Raw genomic sequence first — 21,145 nt, 5'->3', positions numbered from 1 at the left:
GTGTATTGTGTTGGTTTTTAAATTTTTTTCAATCTTCACTCCCCACTCAAGAACTGTTCACTTCTGCTGGCACACTCCAGCAATTCATAATTTGCCACAGAATGTGTTTGGAAGTCAGAAAACAACATGATGGAAGGAGAGGACCCTCTCCTTCCACCATGTGTGTTCAGGATCAAATCTGCTCCTTCAGGCTTTGTGACAGGGACTTTTATCCACTGAGCCTTCTCACTAGTCCCATCCTCAGAACTTTTAAATGTTAGCCTGCCTTTGGTTTTGGACATATGCATAGGAATCTCTCTATCCATTGACTAAAACTTGAGCATTTTGTCAAGGTCCTGTTTTCAATAAAATGCTAATGAAATAGCAGCTTAGTGACAAATAGTGGAGGTATGCCTCATTTTATAAACATTTCCAGGCAAAAAGTAAACATGAAAACACCTGTGTTTAATAAACAGAGATTCCTGACAGGACTTAAGCTGGTCATCAGAAACTTAAGGAGCTTCATTTGAACTTTAAATTTTAAAGTCCTGATCTTACACACTATATTTTAAATGGAACAGGAAAGTTTAAGAGAATCTTTGGCATTTAACAGTATATTTAATATCACAGCTTTCAAGAGAAATAGTCCTAAAGCTACCATTGATGTTTCCATTTTTTCTCTTTACAATATATATACATTGTACGTATACATGTGTGTACAATTGGAAACATACCTGTTTGATTTATTATGATTTATTAGAGTGACTTCAACAGTCTCCTAGACCACAAGAGAAAGGCATCACCCTCTAGTGACACCCTTAAGCAACAAGTCCTGGGGCAGCCTGCCTTCTGATCCACACTCTAGCTAACCCCAACATCCCATGAAGACCACAGCATCTGGATGTCCTGAGAAGAAATGATCCTCCGGGGAAGGATGAAAGTAGGAGGAAGGGAAGTTAAAACACTTCTTTAGAGATACCCATCAAAGCAATGTCTGAGGTGTTTTTCCTCTGAAGCTGGAGAAACTTTGCACTAATTAAACTAGTGTTCGAATAAAGTCCCAGAGACTTTCTGAACAGCACTAGGCATCAGATGCAAAAGTAGCATGGGAAATCTCAGAAGGATAAAGAGCCAAGCCTATCATGCTTACTCATAATGTAAACAATGAAGAGAGCAGCACAGCCAAGGAGTTGGTCACCTAGTGGGTGAAAGGAATGAAAAGTGGGCCAATGTAAACATTTCAGCCTTATCCAGATCAGTAAACATTTTGATCACCCAGTTCTGTCTTGATAAGCTCCTAGAACTGGCCCCAGGTTAGGTTTCACTCCCAGACTGGTCCTCCTGACTTCAACCTCCCCTACACTGTCCCCAGTCCAAAGTTCTTTTAGGATATCTATGTAAAAGCAAATACATACATAGTAGCCAATTAATTCAGTCAAAATAATAAATCCCATGAACCCTGGTAGACTGGACACAGGACAAACCCTTCAGGTTGAAAACTCACTGAGGATAAAATAGTAATAGTTTGAAAAGACAAAACAATGAAGAGTCAGTAGAAAAGCAAATGCTACTGAGAGCATTTAACAAATCCTTTCACCACATAAATGTGATGCTGAAACCAGGGAGAAAAAGCTGTCTAAATGAGCAGGCACTGTCAATCACTTCTTCAAATGCAAAGCTCACTATCAATGCTGACTCCTCTGTGAGGGTTACTGCTGGAGGACAATAGGAAGGGTGGCTAATCATAGTAATTTGAATCTGTGGAAGGTCTCTCATCTTACACATGAATCCTCAGCAGTATCTTAGAAGAGAAGTAGTCAGTGTCATTTGCCCCATCGAGATGTGGAAATATTATTCAGCTTATATAAGGCTTGTACAAAAAAGCTGTGAGTAGAAGGGAAAATCATTAGTTGCTAAAAGAGAAAACAGGTTCACATATAAACAACTTGCAAAATGTGACCTTTTCCTGCCCACTTCTCATAGAGAAAGTAGGTGCCACCAGACCAGTTATCTGAAACAAAGGACAGACTGCACCCAGAGGGAATATGGGAGAGTGTGGGCAGTGTGTGAGGTAGAAACTCAACTTAGCTGATACCAAGGAGATGGCAGAAGGCTACCTCCGACCTTACTTAGTGAAATGGATACTTTGGCATCCACTTGGTCTGATGTCAGCCCTCCATTTCTGCACCACTTTGTTCTAACCACACCATATGACAACACCAAAGAGACCATTATCATTATCAAAAACAATTTCTTGATAGCCATGCTCTGAAAGTAACAGATCAAGTAGAATTGACCAAATTAAGTAGGGAAAAGAAAAAAACCCTTAGAGGGCTGAACCCCAGCACAGATGAAGAGGCACTCACATAGACAGGTGAGACAAAGCATATAGTTTCACTCAAAGATAATACTAGGTGATCTGCTTTCAAGCTGGCTCCCTTCTTTGTTTAAAAAAAAATTAAATGTGCATTTTTTAAACTTTATAAGACAATATCTTATAATTCAAACTAAATGTTCTAGAAGATGAATCGAGAAGAAAATAATGAGTTATATACATTTTTATAAAGAGACCCATGCAAACTTAACTTTAAAGATCCAATAAGTTTTTCTGTACAGTCATAAACAAGCACAAAAGAAACCAAGAAAAGCCAGTGCCTGTATCCCACATATGAAAACACACATGCAGCTATATACCGTATATGCTCATATAAAAGCTTAAAAGAAATAGTTACAGATGAAAACACCTCTCCCATTAGCAAATAGTATGAAGTTATAGTTCAAAATAATAAACACTGAAGAAAACAACTGATGACATTCAAAGAAATGAGAGGTTACCAAAAGACCTTTTGGATTAGTCCTCTCAACCAACTTACAGCTCACAACAACAAATCCTGGAAGAGAAAGGAAATCGTTGTCAAATTGCAACAGGCAAGAGTGCATAGGTTAATCACAGGGAATTCTGAGTTTAGCAAACAGCCAGATTTAGCCCAAGATGTAAGAAATCAAGCTGTTGCGTAAGAGGGGAGCTGAAGCAATGCTTCAACACTCAGTGCTGAATTTTCTTTTTGCTTGATCCAGGGAAAACATTTCCCTGAGTGCAGTATCAGACTTTTAAGCCATCTCGGGTCGTTGCAGCCTAGAAATATGGGTACAGTCCACTAACGGAATTTCAGAAAGTCTGCAAGCGATAGCACATGCTGGAGAGGTTGTGGAGAAAGGGGAACCCTGCTCCACTGCTGGTGGGAATGTAAACTGGTACAACCACTCTGGAAAGCTATCTGGCGCTTTCTAAGACAAATAGGAATAGTGCTTCCTCCAGACCCAGCTATACCACTGCTAGGTATATACCCAAAGTTTGTTCAAGTACACAAAAAGGACACTTGCTCAACCATGTTTATAGCAGCTCTATTTGTAATAGCCAGAACCTGGAAACAACCCAGATGTCCATCAACGGTGGAATGGGTACAGAAATTGTGGTATTTTTATACAATGGAATACTACTCAGCAATCAAAAAGGAGGAAATCATGAAATTTGCAGGCAAATGGTGGGATCTAGAAAAGATCATTCTGAGTGAAATATCCCAGAAGGAGAAAGACAAACATGGGCATGGGATATACTCACTTATATAGACCTATAAGATATGATAAACATAATGAAATCTATACACCTAAAAAAGATAATCAATTGAGCGGACATGGGGTAAGATGATCAATCCTCGTTTAGAAAGACAGATGGGATGTGCATTGAACGTATGACAGGAGTCTACTGAGCGCATCTGAAAGACTCTAACTAGCAGTGTTTTCAAAGCAAAGACTCATGACCAAACCTTTGGCAGAGTACAGGGAATCATAAGAAAGAAGGGGAGTTAGTCTGATGGGGAAAGGATAGGAGCTCCACAAGGACCAAATATATCTGGGCACAGGGTCTTTTCTGAGACTGACATTCAACCAAGGACCATGTATGGATATAACCTAGAACCTCCACTCAGATGTAGCCTGTGGTAGCTCAGTAACCAATTGGTTTCCCAAAGTGAGGGGAACAGGGACTATTTCTAACAGGAACTCGATGACTGGCTCTTTGGTCTCCCCACCCCCGAAGGGAGGAGCAGTCCTGTTAGGCCACAGAGGAGGGCTTTGCAGCCAGTCCTGAAGATACCTGATAAAACAGGATCAGATGAATGGGGAGGAGGTCCCCCCCATCAGTGGACTTGGAAAGGGGCACGGTGGAGATGAGGGAGGGAGGGAGGGAGGGACTGGGAGGGAATGAGGGATCGGGACACGGCTGGGATACAGAGTTAATAAAATGTAACTGATAAAAAAAATAAAATTAAAAAAAATAAAAATAAAAATAAATAGTTGAACAAATATTATAAAAAAAAAAAAAAAAAAAAAGAAAGTCTGGGAAATACTTTCTTGTCTATCTTTTGTTAGGCAAGATGGATAGTAAGAGTAGTCATGTGCTATATATTCTGGCCAGCATCCATTCTGATGGGTCCAGTGGCCATTCCACAGCACTGATGAATATTCTCATTAACATTCTGCATCCCCAAACTCCAGCCTATGCCTATCTGCCTACCTAAAGGCCAAAGGTAACTTCCAATAATTCAAGTGTTCTGTTTTCCTCCACCTTCTTATCCTCAGGCTGTGGAACTATTAATACTCCAGCAGCTAGAGGCTGGGTGATACTAGAGCTGTAGAACCAAGGAAAGAAGCAGGCTGTATCCTCTGCTCAACTCCAAACAGGCTGTAGACCCAAATGGTGGGGGAGATTGAATAGGTAGTCTCAACCTGTCTTCTTGGAAAGGAAGTAGGTTTTATATCTCACTTAGAGTAAATTAACCACCTTTTCTTGTGACAGATTCTCACCAACCAACATAAGACCTGAACTCAGTGTGTAGCCAGGACTGGCACTTATTTTCTCTTGCCTCAGCCTCCCTAGTGCTGGGATTTTAATGCTCTATTCCCATGCCTGGCTCTTATTCTCTTCCTATTGACCCCTGTACTACTTACCCTCCTCCTTAAAATGAAGGAGTTTACTTCACAGTGTGAAATATTTAATATTTTTCATGACAAATTTCAATTGTTTTCATTTGTAAAGGACAACCATCTTGTTTATTTTTCTGTTGCTGTGATAAAGTGCACTGACAAAAAACAATTTGAGGGGAAAGGGTTTATCTTATGCCACAGTTCTCTCTGAAAAATAAACACACAAAATACCTTTACAGACAACAGCAGAGGTGTGCCTTACCAGCTCCCATGGGATTCCAAAGTCAAATCCAGTTGACAATGAAGAAAATCATGCCTTTCTGCCTAGACATTGAGCCTATAGCATGTTTCTGAAATCAGAATATTGAATAGTGGACAGGATGACTTTCTATCTAATAAATATAAGTTACAAACTTCCAGATCAAAAAATATTTTCCTTTCCAGCTGATAAGTAAAGTAGATTATCTACTTCCACATGTCTGTCATTCAGGGACGTTTCCATTAGTACAGCAAGCACCTGGTGTAGATCAGCCTCCCCACCATCTGGGTCCACAACCTTTTGAGAATTGGAAAGAGGGTACAGCCTGCTCTACTCTTTCCTACAGTGCCTCCTCCATCACCCAGCCTCTAGCTGCTGGAGCAGTGATGGAGAAGAAGCATAAGGAACACGTGTATTCTATTTGAATGGTTTCAAGTTGCCTTTGAGGCCAGGCATGGTGGCATACACCTTTAATCCCAGAACAAGACAAGAGCAAGCGTATCTCTATGATTTCAAGGCCAGCCCAGTCTACATGATGAGTTGCAGAATAACCAGGGATATATTGAGAAACCCAGTCTCAAACAAACAAACAAACAAACAAACAAACAAACACAAAAAGTTGCCTTTGGTTCTCTATTATAGATCTGTCAGATGTGAATCATTACTAATGTTGCTGTTAATGTGGAGATCTACAGGAACTTTTTAATCATGATTGCAAAATAGGTGATGTATCTAATTCTTAAGACAGGCATACCTCCTCTGGAACTCTGATTGTTATCAGAGAAACACATTGTTTTTTTAGGAAGTCACACCCTCTCGGATGGCATTCTCTATCTCTATCTTTCAGGACTGGGATAACCTTTGGAAGTCATTCTCACAAATTCCTGTCTGTTCATGCTTGAGTTTAATTACAGGTGGAATTCAATTTAAATGTTATGAAAATGTTCTCAGCTGGGATTTTTGCCATTTAAGGTGTATGAAATCAACTGTCTTAGACTCTGAGCTAATTTTCCCCTCTTCACATTGTGTTTCTGTATAAAAATGATTACTGCTGATCAAAACTGGCTCTCTGGTAATTATCATCAGGTACTGGAAAGTGTATGATCACCACGGTTTAAGAAATTTGTACTTTCATACACAGTAGGATTCCATCATTAAATATAATTAGTAAAATATTGGGAGCTATATACGCTGAATTTGTATATTGAAATATAAATTTATGCATGTATGCACTTCTATACTCTATGTACTCTATGAAATTGCTTTGTGTGTAAAAATGATTTTAGATCCAGGAATGAATGGTAGAGTACCTGCCTGTTTGACACTTAAGAGTACAAAGCATTATACCTTTTTTTACATTTAACTTATTGATTTCATGTCCATGTCTGTGTGTCTATGTGGTATGTGTATAAAAATGTGAGTGCATGCATGCCACTGCCCACATTCAGAAGACAGCTTACTGGAGCTTTTTCTCTCTTCTTACTATGTAGGTCTTGACGACTGAACTCGGGTTGTGAGGTTTGACAGTGAGCACCTTACCTAGTGAGCCATCTCACTGGCCCAACAACATACTTTCTTATTATCCTTACATTGAACACTAGGAAATATATTGAAGCCTACATTTGCTTGCTTTGTTTTTAGTGTGATTGTTAAAATTTATTTATTTATTTTATTAATTACAGTTTATTCACTTTGTATCCCAGCTGTAGCCCCTCCCCTGGTCCCCTCCAAATCCCACCCTTCCTCTCTCATCTCCTCCCATGCCCCTTCCCAAGTCCACTGACCCTAGCTATCAGGTCTCATCAGGACTGGCTGTACTGTCTTCCTCTGTGGCCTGGTAATGTAGCTTCCCTCTCAGGGGAAGGTGATCAAAGAGCCAGCCACTGAGTTAATGTCAGCAACATATTCCCATTACTAAGGAACCCACTTGGAGACTGAGATACCATGGGCTACATCTGTATAGGGGTTCTAGGTTATATCCATGAATGGTCCTTGGTTGGACCATTTCAGTCTCAGAAAAGACCCCTGAGCCCAGATTTTTGGTTCTGTTGCTCTCCTTGTGGAGCTCCTGTTCCCTCCAGGTCTTTCTATCTCCCCCTTCTTTCATAAGATTCCCTGCACTCTGCCTAAAGTTTGGTTATGAGTCTCAGCATCTGCTTTGATACACTGCTGGGTAGTCTTTCAGAGGCTCTCTGTGGTAGATTTTTTCACTGCTCTCTGTCTTCTCCCGCTTCCCATGTCTATATTGTTTGCCCTTCTGAATGAGGATTAAGCATCTTCCCTAGGGTCCTCCTTGTTGTTTAGCTTCTTTAGGTGTACAGATTTTAGTATGTTTCTCCTATATTATATGTCTAATATCCACTTATAAGTGAGAATATACCATATGTGTCTTTCTGCTTCTGGGATATCTGACTCAGGATGATCTTTTCTAGTTCCCACCATTTGCCTGCAAATTTCATGGTTTCCTTGTTTTTAATTGCTGAGTAGTATTCTATTATGTAAATATGCCACAATTTTTGTATCATTCCTCAGTTGAGGGAGATCTGGATTGCTTCCAGATTTTGGTTATTACGAATAAAGCTACTATGAACATGGTTGAGCAAATGTCCTTGTGATTTTTTTAAGTCTTTGCACAATATCCCCAGCATCTGGGTTTTTTTTTTTTTCAGTTTCAACAGCCTAAGACATTGGAGATTCAACCCAAGTCTAAGCAGAAAACCAATTAGTTAATTATGCTAACCTGAGTTTACAAGGGAGTTTGTGTCTACCAGTTAACAAATGATCTGTGACATTTCTTTACACATGACATAATAGAAAATAGTTTGAAACATGAGCAGTATTCTAAAATATAAACTGTGCCTCATATAAGTTCATAAGTAACATGACAGTAAGAAATATTTAACCATTGTACTTAAAAATTTGATAGAATTATTTATATTAACAGCAAATAATAGTTGCTACTTTCCCCTGATTATTAAAGCTATCCAAAGAGAGAATGAGAAACTTTGTCTGAGTGCAAACATTGATGAGAACTCCCTATTTCTCATTATAGAAACATTAAGGGGGTCTTCCCATCACCTTAATATATAGATCTAGTATCAAATCTCTGCTATGCTTATTAAGGGGAAATTTTGATCAAATATGTTTTTAATATATGTACTAATACCACTTCTGACATTGATATGGTTTATTTTCTTAAAAATTGCATAAGAAGAAGGAAAAATATGAAGGGAAGTATATAAGCTTTACCTTTCATAAACTGCTATAGTGTCAAATTAGGTCATTTCAGGGCTATGTAGCCAAATCATAAAGTATTATTATGAACTTATTTAATAGGAAGTTAAAGGCCATTTTACAGAATCCACTGTAAATATTTAATATCATGCACTTTGAAATTGAAGTTTACTTGAAGACAATGTAAATAACAATATCACAGAGCTTTCCCAAGATAAGACCCAGATTTTGTTTGGTTCTCTTCTTGCTTCTCTAAGATTGTTGTATGATTTTTCCCTTGACCTTGGTTGTCTATTGCTCACTCATCTTCTGCTTTCTTGAGCTAAAGTTCCCATGATTTTCCTGCTGTTACTTGAACATTCCTTCCCTGCTCCCTGCACTGGTTTCTTCTCTATTACATATTTATTTAACTATGTTAAAATGTTGTCTTATTTCTTCTCTTCTCATATCCATCAAACTCCTTGAAAAGCTACAGCCTTCTTCCTCCTTGCAAATCTCAGTTTTTATAGGAAAATTTGATATTTGAGTCTCATCTTGATCCCTCTGGAGATACAGAACCTCGACAGTCACTTGTGAGATGTCTGAGAATGCTGCTCAGGCCTGTGTTTACCTCCCAAAAAATTTCAAGCCACAGCTCCTCCTGCCACATTTTCACCCACGTCATTATGCCTTTGTTGACTGTTTTACAATCTTCACATTTATTTCCAATTAAATTCTTAGATCCTTCTTCCAATGTCCATCCCACTGGAAGAAAGAGAAAACAGGAAATGGGACAGGAGCCTACCACAGAGGGTCTCTGAAAGACTCTACCTAGGAGTGTATCAAAGCAGATGCTGAGACTCATAATCAAATTTTGGGCAGAGTGCAGAGAATCATATGAAAGAAGGGAAGATAGAAAGACCTGGGGGGAACAGGAGCTCCACAAGGAGAGCCACAGAACCAAAAAATCTGGACCCAGAGGTCTTTTCTGAGACTGATAGTCCAACCAAGGACCACTCATGGATATAACCTAGAACCCCTGCTCAGATGTAGCCCATAGCAGCTCAGTCTCCACGTGGGTACCCTAGCAAAGGGAACAGGACTGTCTCTGACATGAACTCAGTGGTGGGCTATTTGATCACCTCCCTGTGAGAGGGGAGAAGTCTTGCCAGGCCACAGAGGAGGACAATGCAACCACTCCTGAGGAGACCTGATAGCCTAGTGTCAGATGGAAAGGGAGGAGAAGCTCCCCTATCAGTGGACTTGGAGAGGAGCATGGGAGGATATGAGGGAGAGAGGCTGGAATTGGAAGGGAATGAGGGGGGGGGGCTACAGCTGGGATACAAAGTGAATACACTGTAATTAATATAAAAAATAAAAATTAAAAAAATTCTTAGATCTGTTGACCTCACCTTTCTTTCTCATATATCAAAGACTTCAAGTCAACAAATCCAAATGCCTCACTCGCTTTCTATTGACGCCATACCCTGTGCTCTGGTTTAGTATTTATTGTTCCCGTCTAGAATCTTCTCCCAATTACCTAAGTTCCTCACTTTATTGTTTTTACTTTTCTGTGGAAGGCATTCTAACCACTACCCAAAATGTAATTTTCCTGAAACACCAGTTTCATGTCACCTGATACCTGTCCCTGCAACACTGAAGAAAAGGCTCCAGACAAGATTGGCAATGAAACTTACAGGACGTCATTCATTCTTCCTTGACCTCTCTGTGACACCCACTATCAACGTCTCCATTCTTGAAAGAAAAATTTCTTTTTTGTTCACTGATTCTGTCCTAACTTGGATTTTCCCTATTTTTTTTAGCCTTTCCTATTCTTTCTTGACTTTGTCTGTTGCTTTGACAGAGGCACCAAGTGGATAAGGGAATCACAACAATAAAGGCAGCTACACCTAGAGTCTGCTGATTCCATAACCTTCTCCAACCCTTTTACATTGTTGACTCAAAACCTGTTTAGTTACTTCCTTGTAGGAAATACCACAGCATGCCAAAGTCCACTAGCCTCAACTCAAATCACCTACAGCCCTTCCCCAAAAACATGTTGCTCCAGTCTTCCAATCTAAAGGAACAAATATACTATTACCCACCCAATAAGATACCAATATGAGAAAACATAAGGTCATCCAGACTCAATCTGACCCCTCCCTGCTTTTCAGGCATAGTCTTCAATCCATTAATTTCTATGCAGTTAGTATCACTCCCATTATACTCCATCACTAGTTTCATTCCTTTTGTAAAGACTCTACATTGTTCTCAAAAAATTTGTTGCAATAAATGCTCCACTGCTCTTTTTTATATTAATTTTATTTTTATTAATTACAGTTTATTCACTTTGTATCCCAGCTGTAGCCCCCCCAGCCCTCCCAAACACACCCTCCCTCCCTCTTCTTCTCCTATGCCCCTCCCCCACTCCAGTGATAGGGGAGGTCCTCCTCCCCTTCCATCTGACCCTAGTCTATCAGGTCTCATCAGGAGTACTGGCTTCATTGTCTTCCTCTGTGGACTGGTAAAGCTTCTCCCCCCTCAGTTGGAGGTGATCAAAGAGCCAGCCACTGAGTTCAGACTGTCAGACACAGTCTCTGTTCCTATTATTAGAGAGCCCTCTTGGACATTGACCTGCTATGGGCTACTTCTGTGTAGGGGTTTTAGGTTATTTCCATGCATTGTCCTTGTTTGGAGTATCAGTCTCAGAAAAGACCCCTGAGCCCAGATTTTTTTGGTTCTGTTGCTCTCCTTGTGGAGCTCCTGTTCCCTCCAGGTCTTTCTATCTCCCCCTTCTTTCATAAGATTCCCTGCACTCTGCCTAAAGTTTGGTTATGAGTCTCAGAATATGTTTTCATACCCTGCTGGGTAGAGTCTTTCAGAGGCCCTCTGTGATAGGCTTCTGTCCTGTTCCCTGTTTTCTCCCTCTTCTGATGTCCATCTTGTTTGCCTTTCTAAGTGAAGATTGAGCATCTTACCCAGGGTCCTCCTTCTTGATTAGCTTCTTTAGGTGTACAGATTTTAGTATGATTATTCCATATTATATGTCTAATATCCACTTATAAGTGAGTATATACCATGTCTATCTTTCTGCTTCTGGAATACCTGACTCAGGATGATCTTTTCTAGATCCCACCATTTGCCTGCAAATTTCATGATTTCCTTGTCTTTGATTGCTGAGTAGTATTCCATTGTGTACCACAATTTTTGTATCTATCCCTCAGTTGAGGGACATCTGGGTTGTTTCCAGCTTCTGGCTATTACAAATAAAGCTGCTACAAATATGGTTGAGCAAATGTCCTTGTTGTATACTTGAGCATCTTTTGTATATACACCTAGGAGAGGTATAGCTGGATCTTGAGGTAGCTTCTTCCTAATTGTCTGACAAAGAGCCAGATTGATTTCCAAAGTGGTTGAAGATGTAGAATAATGTGACAGTGATAAAGAATTAATAATACATAATAAAATGAGATGGAAAGGCCACGCAACCTTTTTGTCACTTAGCATTCTGGACATCTATTTTAGGTACAAACAGACTAAGATGCGCACACATAAACTTAAATGTGTTTGTCCTGGTAACATGATTATGATTCTTAAACTTACTAAAGTAAGCAGACAATACTTCTAAAATAAAATAAAAACGTATTCTTTTCGTGAAATTCTAAGTCTATCTTCTTTAAGAATATACAATATCCTGGCCAGGGGAGTTCATCCAACTTCTAAAATGATATAGGCTTTTGCTGTTGCCTTTGGTTGCCTCCCAGGTGTTGAAGATAAGTCCCTATTGCTGAAGATTCTGTGTAATCTGGACACAGGACTTGGAGAATCTGAGATGAATCTGAACTAAAAGCTCCCTGAGGACTAGCGTTGATGGTACCTGGAGCTTCCATGCAAGCTTCCAAGAGGGAAACAACTAACATTCCCACCCAGGTGTGATGCTTCTGAACCACAACAAAGACCAGCACTGCAAGATGACTCTTAGGATACTCATCTTGACAGTAACCAACAGCGTTCTAGTTGGATTTAAGTCTCTCTCAACAGGAGGGAAATCACACCTGGTACTGTAAACCTTGCCAATTACCTGGGGCTACTAAAGTCATTTATCTTAAAGGAGAAGCTATTACCACTGCTTTACTAAAGCAGTATAGTCCCTAACTGCATTGTAAATACTTATCCATATATCCATAAATAAGTGTACTTCTCACCCCTCATCAAAGAAAGTACTTTTTGCTATAGATAAAGGAGAGCAACAGAACAAGAAAATTTGAACACAGGGAACTTCCCAGAGACTCATACTCCAACCAAGGACTATTCATGGAGATAACCTAGAACCCCTGCACAGATGTAGCCTATGGCAGTTCAGTGTCCAAGTGGGTTACATAGTAATGGGAAGAGGGACTGCCTCTGACATAATCTGATTGGCCTGCTCTTTGATCACCTCCCCCTGAGGGGGGGAGCAGCCTTACCAGGCCACAGTAGAGGACAATGCAGCCACTTTTGATGTGAACTGATAGACTAAGATCAGAAAGGAGAGGAGGACCTCCCCTATCAGTGGATTTGGGGAGTGGCATGCATGCAGAAAGGGGAGGGAGGGTGGGATCGGGAGGGGAGGAGGGTGGGGCTTATGGGGGGTACAAAATGAATAAAGTGTAATTAATAAAATAAAATTAAAAAAGAAAAAAAAACATTATAGAAAACCACAATTGTCCAAAATGCAGAATATAATTGATAATAGGCTTTCCACCCCTAATTGGTAAATCTACAATAAAACTCCTGTACTTAAGGTTCAGAAAACATTTAAGAAGAGGTGGTGGAAAGATTGTAAGAGCAATGGGCCAGAAAACCTGCTGTAAAATTATGCCTCCAAGTCCTTCTATTCCCACCTCTTTTCCACAAGGCTCCCCATGCTCCACCTAGTGTTTGGCTGTGAGTCACAACATCTGTTTCAATATGCTACTGGGTGGACCCTCTCAGAGGACATCCATGCTAGGCTCACTTCTGCAAGCACAAAAGAGTATTATTAATAGTGGCAGGGGTTGGCTGCCTCCTATAGAGCAAGTCCCAGATTGGGGCAGGCATTAGACATTCCTTCAATCTCTGTTTAATCTTTATCCTTATACATCTTGTAGGCAAGTAGATTCTGAGTCAAAGTTTTTGTGGGTGAGTTGGTGTTCCCCTCTCTCTACTAGAAGTCCTCTGTCTAGGAGGTGGCCTCTTCAGTTTCCATGACCCCTGCTACCAGGAGCCTTAGTTAGTCACCCCCATATACTCCCAGGAGCCTAATCCGTTATAGGTCTCCTTGTCTCAGAGAGGCTCTTGTCCTTGCCCTTGGTTTCTCTTCTTTCTACAAGGCTTATGCTTAGGGTTGGGGTTACAAGAACTCCATAAAAAGACCAACAGAGTCAAATTACCTGGGCCCAGTGGGACTTAGAGAGACTGAAATGCCAACCAAGGACCACACATAGAATGGACCTACACCCCCTACACATATGTAGCCTATGGGCAGCATAGTCTTCATATGAGTCTCCTAGTAAGTATACAGAGGGTATCTCTTTCATGGACTCTGACGCCTGCTTTCAGATCATGATTCCCTGGTAGGACTGCCTTGCCTGGCCTCAGTGGAAGAGGATGTGCTCAGTCCTGATGTGACTTGATATGCTACGGGCTGGTGGGGAGGGCTCCCCTTTTCTGAGGCATAGGAGAGAGGGGAAAGGGAAAAGAGGGAGGAAGAGTAGGACCAGGAGAAGAGGAGAGAGGTAGATACAATTGGAATCTAAGGTGAATAAATAAAATAAAATAAAATAAATAAAAATGATAACAAACAAATATATAAAGCAAAAAGTTTGTGCCTTCTAAAAATGACAGGGGAAGCTTCATCCATAATACCTCTACAATAGGACTGTCTAAACAGTCCTGAACAAGTAAAACATCTATAGACATGTTAACATAGAAGCACAGGAATTGTCAAAGGACCTCACCCATAAAACAAAGAACTAAAGAACTAAAGAATTCTGAGGGCTAAAGAAAGTTCTCTCTAAGGATGAGTGCCCTAATTGGTCATCCAAGTGGTCAGCCTGAAATCATACACATGCAAGTAATACTAAATGGACTAAACAGGGTACATTCAGACATCACAATTTTAAAATTTAAAAAGATATCCAATCACCCCAAAACATCTTTGTATGTCTCCTCCCTGGTCCTCCTTCCACTGGCCCTACTGCCACAGCCACAGTTAAGCATTTCTCTGATGGAAACACGGCTTCATTCTCATATTTCATCATAAATTTTATACTTTATCTGTCACTTCTACTTCACAATAACTTCCTTACTTACTCTGTCCTCAGTGCGAAGCAAACTTCAGGTAGAATAAATATTTAATGAATATAAAATAAATAATGGCTGCTGCCATTTGCTGGATAGACTTACAGAATTTTTTTCCTGCCTTCAGGGAAAAGTCCATACTCCTTAGGTTGACCCTTGAGAAGCCTCCACATTTACAGACCACCCACCTTTTCCATCATTTTCCTATTGCTCTACTGTCCCCAGATATTCCATCCCAAGCTTAGTCGTCAGTGAGGAGTAGTGCCATCTTTCGTATTAACTGCTGTATTTCAAAGCAGCTCAGCTCTCCTGTAGTACATGCTCAGAAATTATTTGTTGAATTAATGTTTGAATAATTGCTTAGCTTTCCCATGTAGTCTCCACTGTCTACATTGTTCAAAAGCTATTCCTTCCAAGTTTTACCTCTTTAATTTCCTCTCTCAAGTATACAAAGTTTTGTAAAGTTTGAACAACATATAAGCATGATATCTGATATTTACTAGGTAAACTTAAATTCTCTTTAGCTAAAATATAGCACTTATTGAATCTTTGTAATGCCTTTTTGATATTATCTAAATAAAAACTACCATCTGCCCCTCAAAAATTAGCTAAATGAAGAAAAGCATTTAATACAGTATTTGTATATGTAAATATTTTAGTAAAGTCAGACATTATTATTAATATCATTATCATAATTTCTAATAATTGAATTAAAACAAAACTAAATGTCATTTAAAGGAAAAGTCAGTCAATCTCTTGCATCATCAGCTAAGAAAGAAAGGAGCACTAGGCATGGTGGCACACCTTTTTAATCCCAACACTTGGAAGGCAGAGGCAGGTGGAGTCTGTGGCTTCAAGGTCAGCCTTGTCTACAAAGCAAGTCCTGGACAGCCAGGGATCTTGTTGCACAGAGAAACCCTGTCTCAAAAAAATATTCCAAAAATATCAGAACCTCCAAGATAACAGGAGTGTCTCACTCTCCTTTATATCCAGGAAAATTATTTGATTTTGATTTTATCAACAAGCTTGACCACAACGGGAATAAACAGGAAATCTGATTTTGGCTGGGGAAACAGTACTGTATAAACATGTTGGAACACAGTTCCTCAGTATCTCATAAAACAAGACAAATAGACCTCTGGCTCAACAAATCCACTTCTAGAAACATTCTCTAGGCTGATTCTGAAGTTTGTAAGATAATGTGATAGAGTGTCTTACAATTTCATTCATTATAATAAAATGAACTTGTAGGAATTAATAGGTCATTCTGTGAGGATCAATCTAGATTGATCTCTCAGTGTATAATGTTGAGAGAAAAGAGGGAGTCATAAATGAATAATTCAGACTTTAATGTCTGCCTAAGCATCCAAGGCAATGCTATACATTGCTTGTGGGTATGCTCCCATAGCAGTGGAGAAAATAAAACTTTTAAAAATGATAAGACAAAAATATACAGGATCTGCACACAGGATAGCAAGATCTTTGATTTTGGAGGAAACTAGGCTTAAGGAATACTTCTTTTTTTTCTCTTTTATCTTTAATCATATTCATTTCTGAATCTGGGACTTAAATACACAAATCTTTGTGATGGCTATCGTCAAATATCCTGTGTGTTAGAGAAACATTTTAATTAATTTCTGTTTTAGAAAATGTATAATATTCTTCTTCCTGAAAAAACAAACAAACAAATAAACAAACAAACAAAAAACACCACCACCACCAAAACCCATCTCTTGGTTTGAGATGAAAACATTCCAATTTGTTATGAGAAATAAATCTTTATTTTATCCCTGATAATGAACCATAATTGAGCAAGGTGATTATAGTTACCAAGAGAGAACCCCAAGAGAAAGTCAATCATTAAGTAAAGTTGGCATGTCTTTCCACTAGCTTCCTTAATCCACTTTGCACCTGAGGTTCTTTTTTCAGTTTTCCTCCCCAAGAGCCTGAGTGGGACAGGATGAAGACTGGGGCTAGTTCTTGTTCTTTTGGATAGCATTTGCTGTTCCTGCCATGCTTCTGGCTGCTCAATAACTAACTTTTCTCTTGATGAACAATGTAGTTTCCCTTTCTCCTTACAGATCCATTTCTCTCAATTTCCAATGGCCCAAGGTGTTACTGGCACTCTCTTAGGCTGTCAAGCTTGAAAACTTTGATTGTCATTATTGCTCAATGTTTTTATAGAATGATTATATTCTCAATTTTTCCACTAGTGTGTGTGTGTATGTGGGGGCGGGGTGCACATGTACATGTGTGTACTGATTTGGCCAGACTGTTTGGCCTGTAAGCTCTGTAAGATCTACCTGTCTCTGCATCCCCTAGTAGGTAGTAACTGTGGAACAATTTTTTGTACTTGTATATTAAGCACTTTACCAAATCAGTGAGCACCACGTTCAGTGGGAGATTTAGTCTCGGAAAATGAGGCAGACAATGATAAAGGCAGACAACCATTGCCAAAGCCTGGCCTTCACATGTGTGTCCATCTTCATGTAAATGTGTATACATATACCTGTGCCACTCTCCTTTTCTGTTGGACTCCTCATTATCCATGCTTAAATTATCAGTTTGTTTTCATGAGTTCCCCTTTATGCTCTCTATGTTCTCCTCACCTGCGTGCTATCTTCTGGATGCATTCTGTTTCTATGCCAGTACCATGCCGTTTTTATCACTATTGCTCAGTAGTACAGCTTGAGATCAGGGATGGAGATACCTCTAGACAATCTGTTGATGTACAGGGTTGTTTTTTTTAGAAATTCTGGGTTTTTTGTTTTTCCATATGAAATTGAGAATATGTTGTCTAAAATAATGTCATGGATGCAAAGTCTGGAAACTGCTGCTGTGCATACAATAATCTCACCATCTTTCTCTGAAGAGCTCAACTTTGTGTATCCTTCTAGACCCAGGTAATGGTCCATTACTTACCTCAGTATCCTCTAGAAGTTTATTACACACACTGTTACTGCTGCTTCTTAAAGCATTCTGGGCAAAATTATTGAGCCAGCACTTACCAACAGTAATCTTATGTTTACATGTAACAGTTAAGTTGAAAGATAAAATATAGTTTGAAATTATATTGAACTTGAATGTGTTAGTATTTAATTTTTAGGAAGCCCTTTCTTTAAGTTTTTGTTCTGCTTTTGAATGGTTCCTTCACTCATTCACTTTTCTAGCCTCCAGTGCCTTCAATTCAAAATAAAGACTTAGAGAAGCTGCTTCTTAATTCCATGAATCTGACCATCACACTTTCCATGCAGTGGGATTAGTCGTAGTAACTCCCTGAGCAGCCCCAGGTAACCAATCAGCGAGCCCTTCCTTCTGCTAACTATATTGAATAGCATCTTCTGGAATAGATGAGGCTTGCCAGAGACATTCTTATAGCCTCCAGGCCTAGCCCTGCTGGAAAGTATTGAAACAATGCTAGAAACATTTATTAAACAAATAAATGACACTTCTTTCCAGGAACCAGACAATAGGTAACTTCTACTAGTGACTGTGCAACATATAGTCAGTACTTACAAAGCATAACAACAACTATAATTTCATTATGTTTTTTCATAGCTCCTAAAGAGTTTACATTTGCACAACATATGTCATAAAAAATACTGGTTGTTACCTTCAGGGGTCACCAAAAAAATCTGTTCAAATATAGCAGGGCATACCTGGGCTTCCTAAAAATTAAATAATCACACATCCAAGTTCAATATAATTTCAAACTATATTTTATCGTTCAACTTAGCTATTACATGCAAACCTAAGATTACTGTTAATAAGCTCTGGCTTAACAGTCTTTATTTCTAAGGCACGGACAGGTAAAAAAAAAATTCTGCTTAAAAATTAGCTACAGGGAAGGCGAAAATGAAATAAATAATGCATTTGTTTTAAGTGTTATGAATTATAACTAAAGCTTACAAGTCCATTGTAGTAATTAATACAACTTCATAATTTGTAGGCTCTGTATACTACCTTTGAAATCCTGAGAAAATCATTACTACAAGTTAAAGGAAATCATATAGTTATGTAAAGGAGGGCATAAAAAATCACCACTAATATCCAGAGAACTTTAAAAGCATGTCTGAAGTACATCACTGTTGGCTCTTAACATTCTGGTGTGCACACAACACCCTAGCTCGGGCTGCTCAGGGTTAACCTGAAATTGGGCACAATGAACACAAATGTGTTTCAAGGAGTCAATAGTAACTTCATAGATGGAAGGCATCATATGTGTTTTTACTACTTTCCTTTTGGTCATTTTATTGTGGAAAAGTATAACATAACAACAACCTCCTATTCATAAATAGAAAGTAAAATAACATCAACTAAATTTATGCACTTGCAGAAACCATCTCCAGAATGGTTCCATTTTGCAAAACTAAAGATCTACGCCCATAAAACAACTCCTACTTCCTCTTTCTCCCAGACCCTGACAACCACTATTCTACTTTCTGTTTTTGTGAAACTGACTAACCTAGATACCTTATGTAATCTGAATCTTGTGTGTGTGTGTGTGTGTCTTTGATCAGTTCCTGAAACTTAATTGACAATTTGGATTATATTAAGTCACCTCTGCCAGGAACTGCCAAGCATGTGTTAAGTACAAGATAATGCTGTGTGGTAGACTAAGTGCACTTTACAGATGAGGAAACTGAGGCTTCACAAGGGGAAACACTGTACATTGGGTCAATCCAACTCCACTGGATTCCTAAGCTCAATCTTTTTAACACAAGCAGATCATATGCCTTTTAAAATAGTATCTTCAGAGGCATTAACCACATACACACTGAGCCAGGTTAAAGGGAGATTGTTGTTGTTTTTTTTTCCTTTCTTCATTTTTGTTTTAGAATTTGCTCTTCATGTTGTACGTTCATCCTTTTAAAAACAATTTTAAACCATATCTCAAAATGTTGTTCTAGCTCTGTCCCACAAGTTTTTTGAATAAGTTACCTCCCATTTTTCTCAAGCAGAGCTTAGATCATTCCATTAATTAATGCTTCTGAAAATCATGTAACTTTCCAGTGTGTAGCACATATCAACAATGAAAGGAATATTATGTTTAAAAAGTAACACTCACATCTGCGGAAATGAGTCCGATTTCTTCAGCTTAGGCACATGCCTGTCTTGGTGATCTGGAGCACTTGCCCTCTTCCTGACAGAGCTAGCTGCTATTCAAATCTCTACCAATGTGACAAGATGCTGCCCAACCAGAAACTCTGGAAGGCAAGAGAACTACAATACCCATAATTCAGCCTCCGCTCCCGAAACTATCCACTCAGGGAGATGGTGAGAGTTTCACTCTAAGAAAATGGAAGCTGTTGAAAAAGCAATGTGGGATTGGGCGAGGATGGGGGTTGGGGTTGGAAAGGAGAGGAGATGGTGCATCTAAGAGCAGACTGGACCTAAGGCCTCTTTCCATAAAAGGAAATTAAAGTGGTGGTGAGATGTTTGCCAAAAAAACTCAGTCTCCTTCAGTATTAGCAGGAAATGAAAATTCTTTGTGCAAACAAATGTTCTTGGAGCTGTAGAACCTGCCTGGCCAGATTCTCTTTGGGTGATTCAGAGGTGTGGGCACCTCTGTGCCTGGGGAAGCAGGTGAATGGAAGAGCAGAGGTGAGGCCAGAGAGGGCCTCAGTTCCTCTTACATCAGCACTTTTCTTATCACTTGGAGATGCTGAAGACATGTGGGGATGTTTTGATCCTTTGTTTTCCTAACTTTCTTTCTTTTAAACACTACACTTATAATTAAGTTTTTTAAACTATGAGTGAAATGAACCCCCCTTTCCATTCTGGGTTGATTTATTTCTTCTGCAAATTCCAGCATTATTCCCAGTTGTTTAGAATTCAGGAGAAAGAAAATGAACAGGGAAAAGTGTAGGTTAAAAAATGATGTATTAACTGTTTTACTATGCAGTATTAGCAGGAAAGTTTTTAAGAATATAAAACTAAGAAATATGTTTTATCCAATTTTTCATACAACTCAATCTAAACCTTGTGTTTCCTGTGAAACACAACCCAGAAAAATGAGAAAGAAGTAAGCATCAGCTTGATCTATATTTAAAAGCATAACATAGGGATTCATCAAACCAAGCAGAGGGATGACCTAGAAGAGAATCTTCCTTTCCCTACTTTCCTCTCTCTGTCCCACAGTTCTTTAGTCCTCCACTATAACCTAATCTCCTGGGTCTGAATCTGAAACCTTGCAGGTTCTTTAAAATTCTCCTTAATTACTGTTTTCCCTTACCCAGGAAAGAGAATTCTCAGCACTTAGTAGTTGTGTATATCAGTCTCTGAGTTGGTCTCTGAATCTTCGCATGCTCAGCTGTCTCTGGCTGTCAACAGTGGAGGAGGAAGTGAGTCAGATCCTGACTGTGTGACTCACTCAGTGATGGGCCA

General features: G+C 39.3%; 1 protein-coding gene across 1 annotated transcript in view; it reads right to left on the bottom strand.

Moving 5' to 3' along the window:
- The window catches only part of Macc1 (MET transcriptional regulator MACC1), a 75,626-nt gene extending 55,710 nt beyond the window's left edge, over window positions 1–19,916 (bottom strand). The window contains exon 1 of the mRNA XM_060388299.1: window positions 19,827–19,916. The gene's annotated coding sequence lies outside the window, so the exon portion shown is untranslated. The remainder of the gene's footprint in view (window positions 1–19,826) is intronic.
- Between the last annotated feature and the right edge of the window lie 1,229 nt (window positions 19,917–21,145).

The sequence above is a fragment of the Meriones unguiculatus genome, chromosome 7, assembly GCF_030254825.1.
Source record: "Meriones unguiculatus strain TT.TT164.6M chromosome 7, Bangor_MerUng_6.1, whole genome shotgun sequence".
Classification (NCBI taxonomy): domain Eukaryota; kingdom Metazoa; phylum Chordata; class Mammalia; order Rodentia; family Muridae; genus Meriones; species Meriones unguiculatus.
Note: the sequence above shows the minus strand (reverse complement) of the source record. Positions and strands in the feature narration are given on the sequence as shown.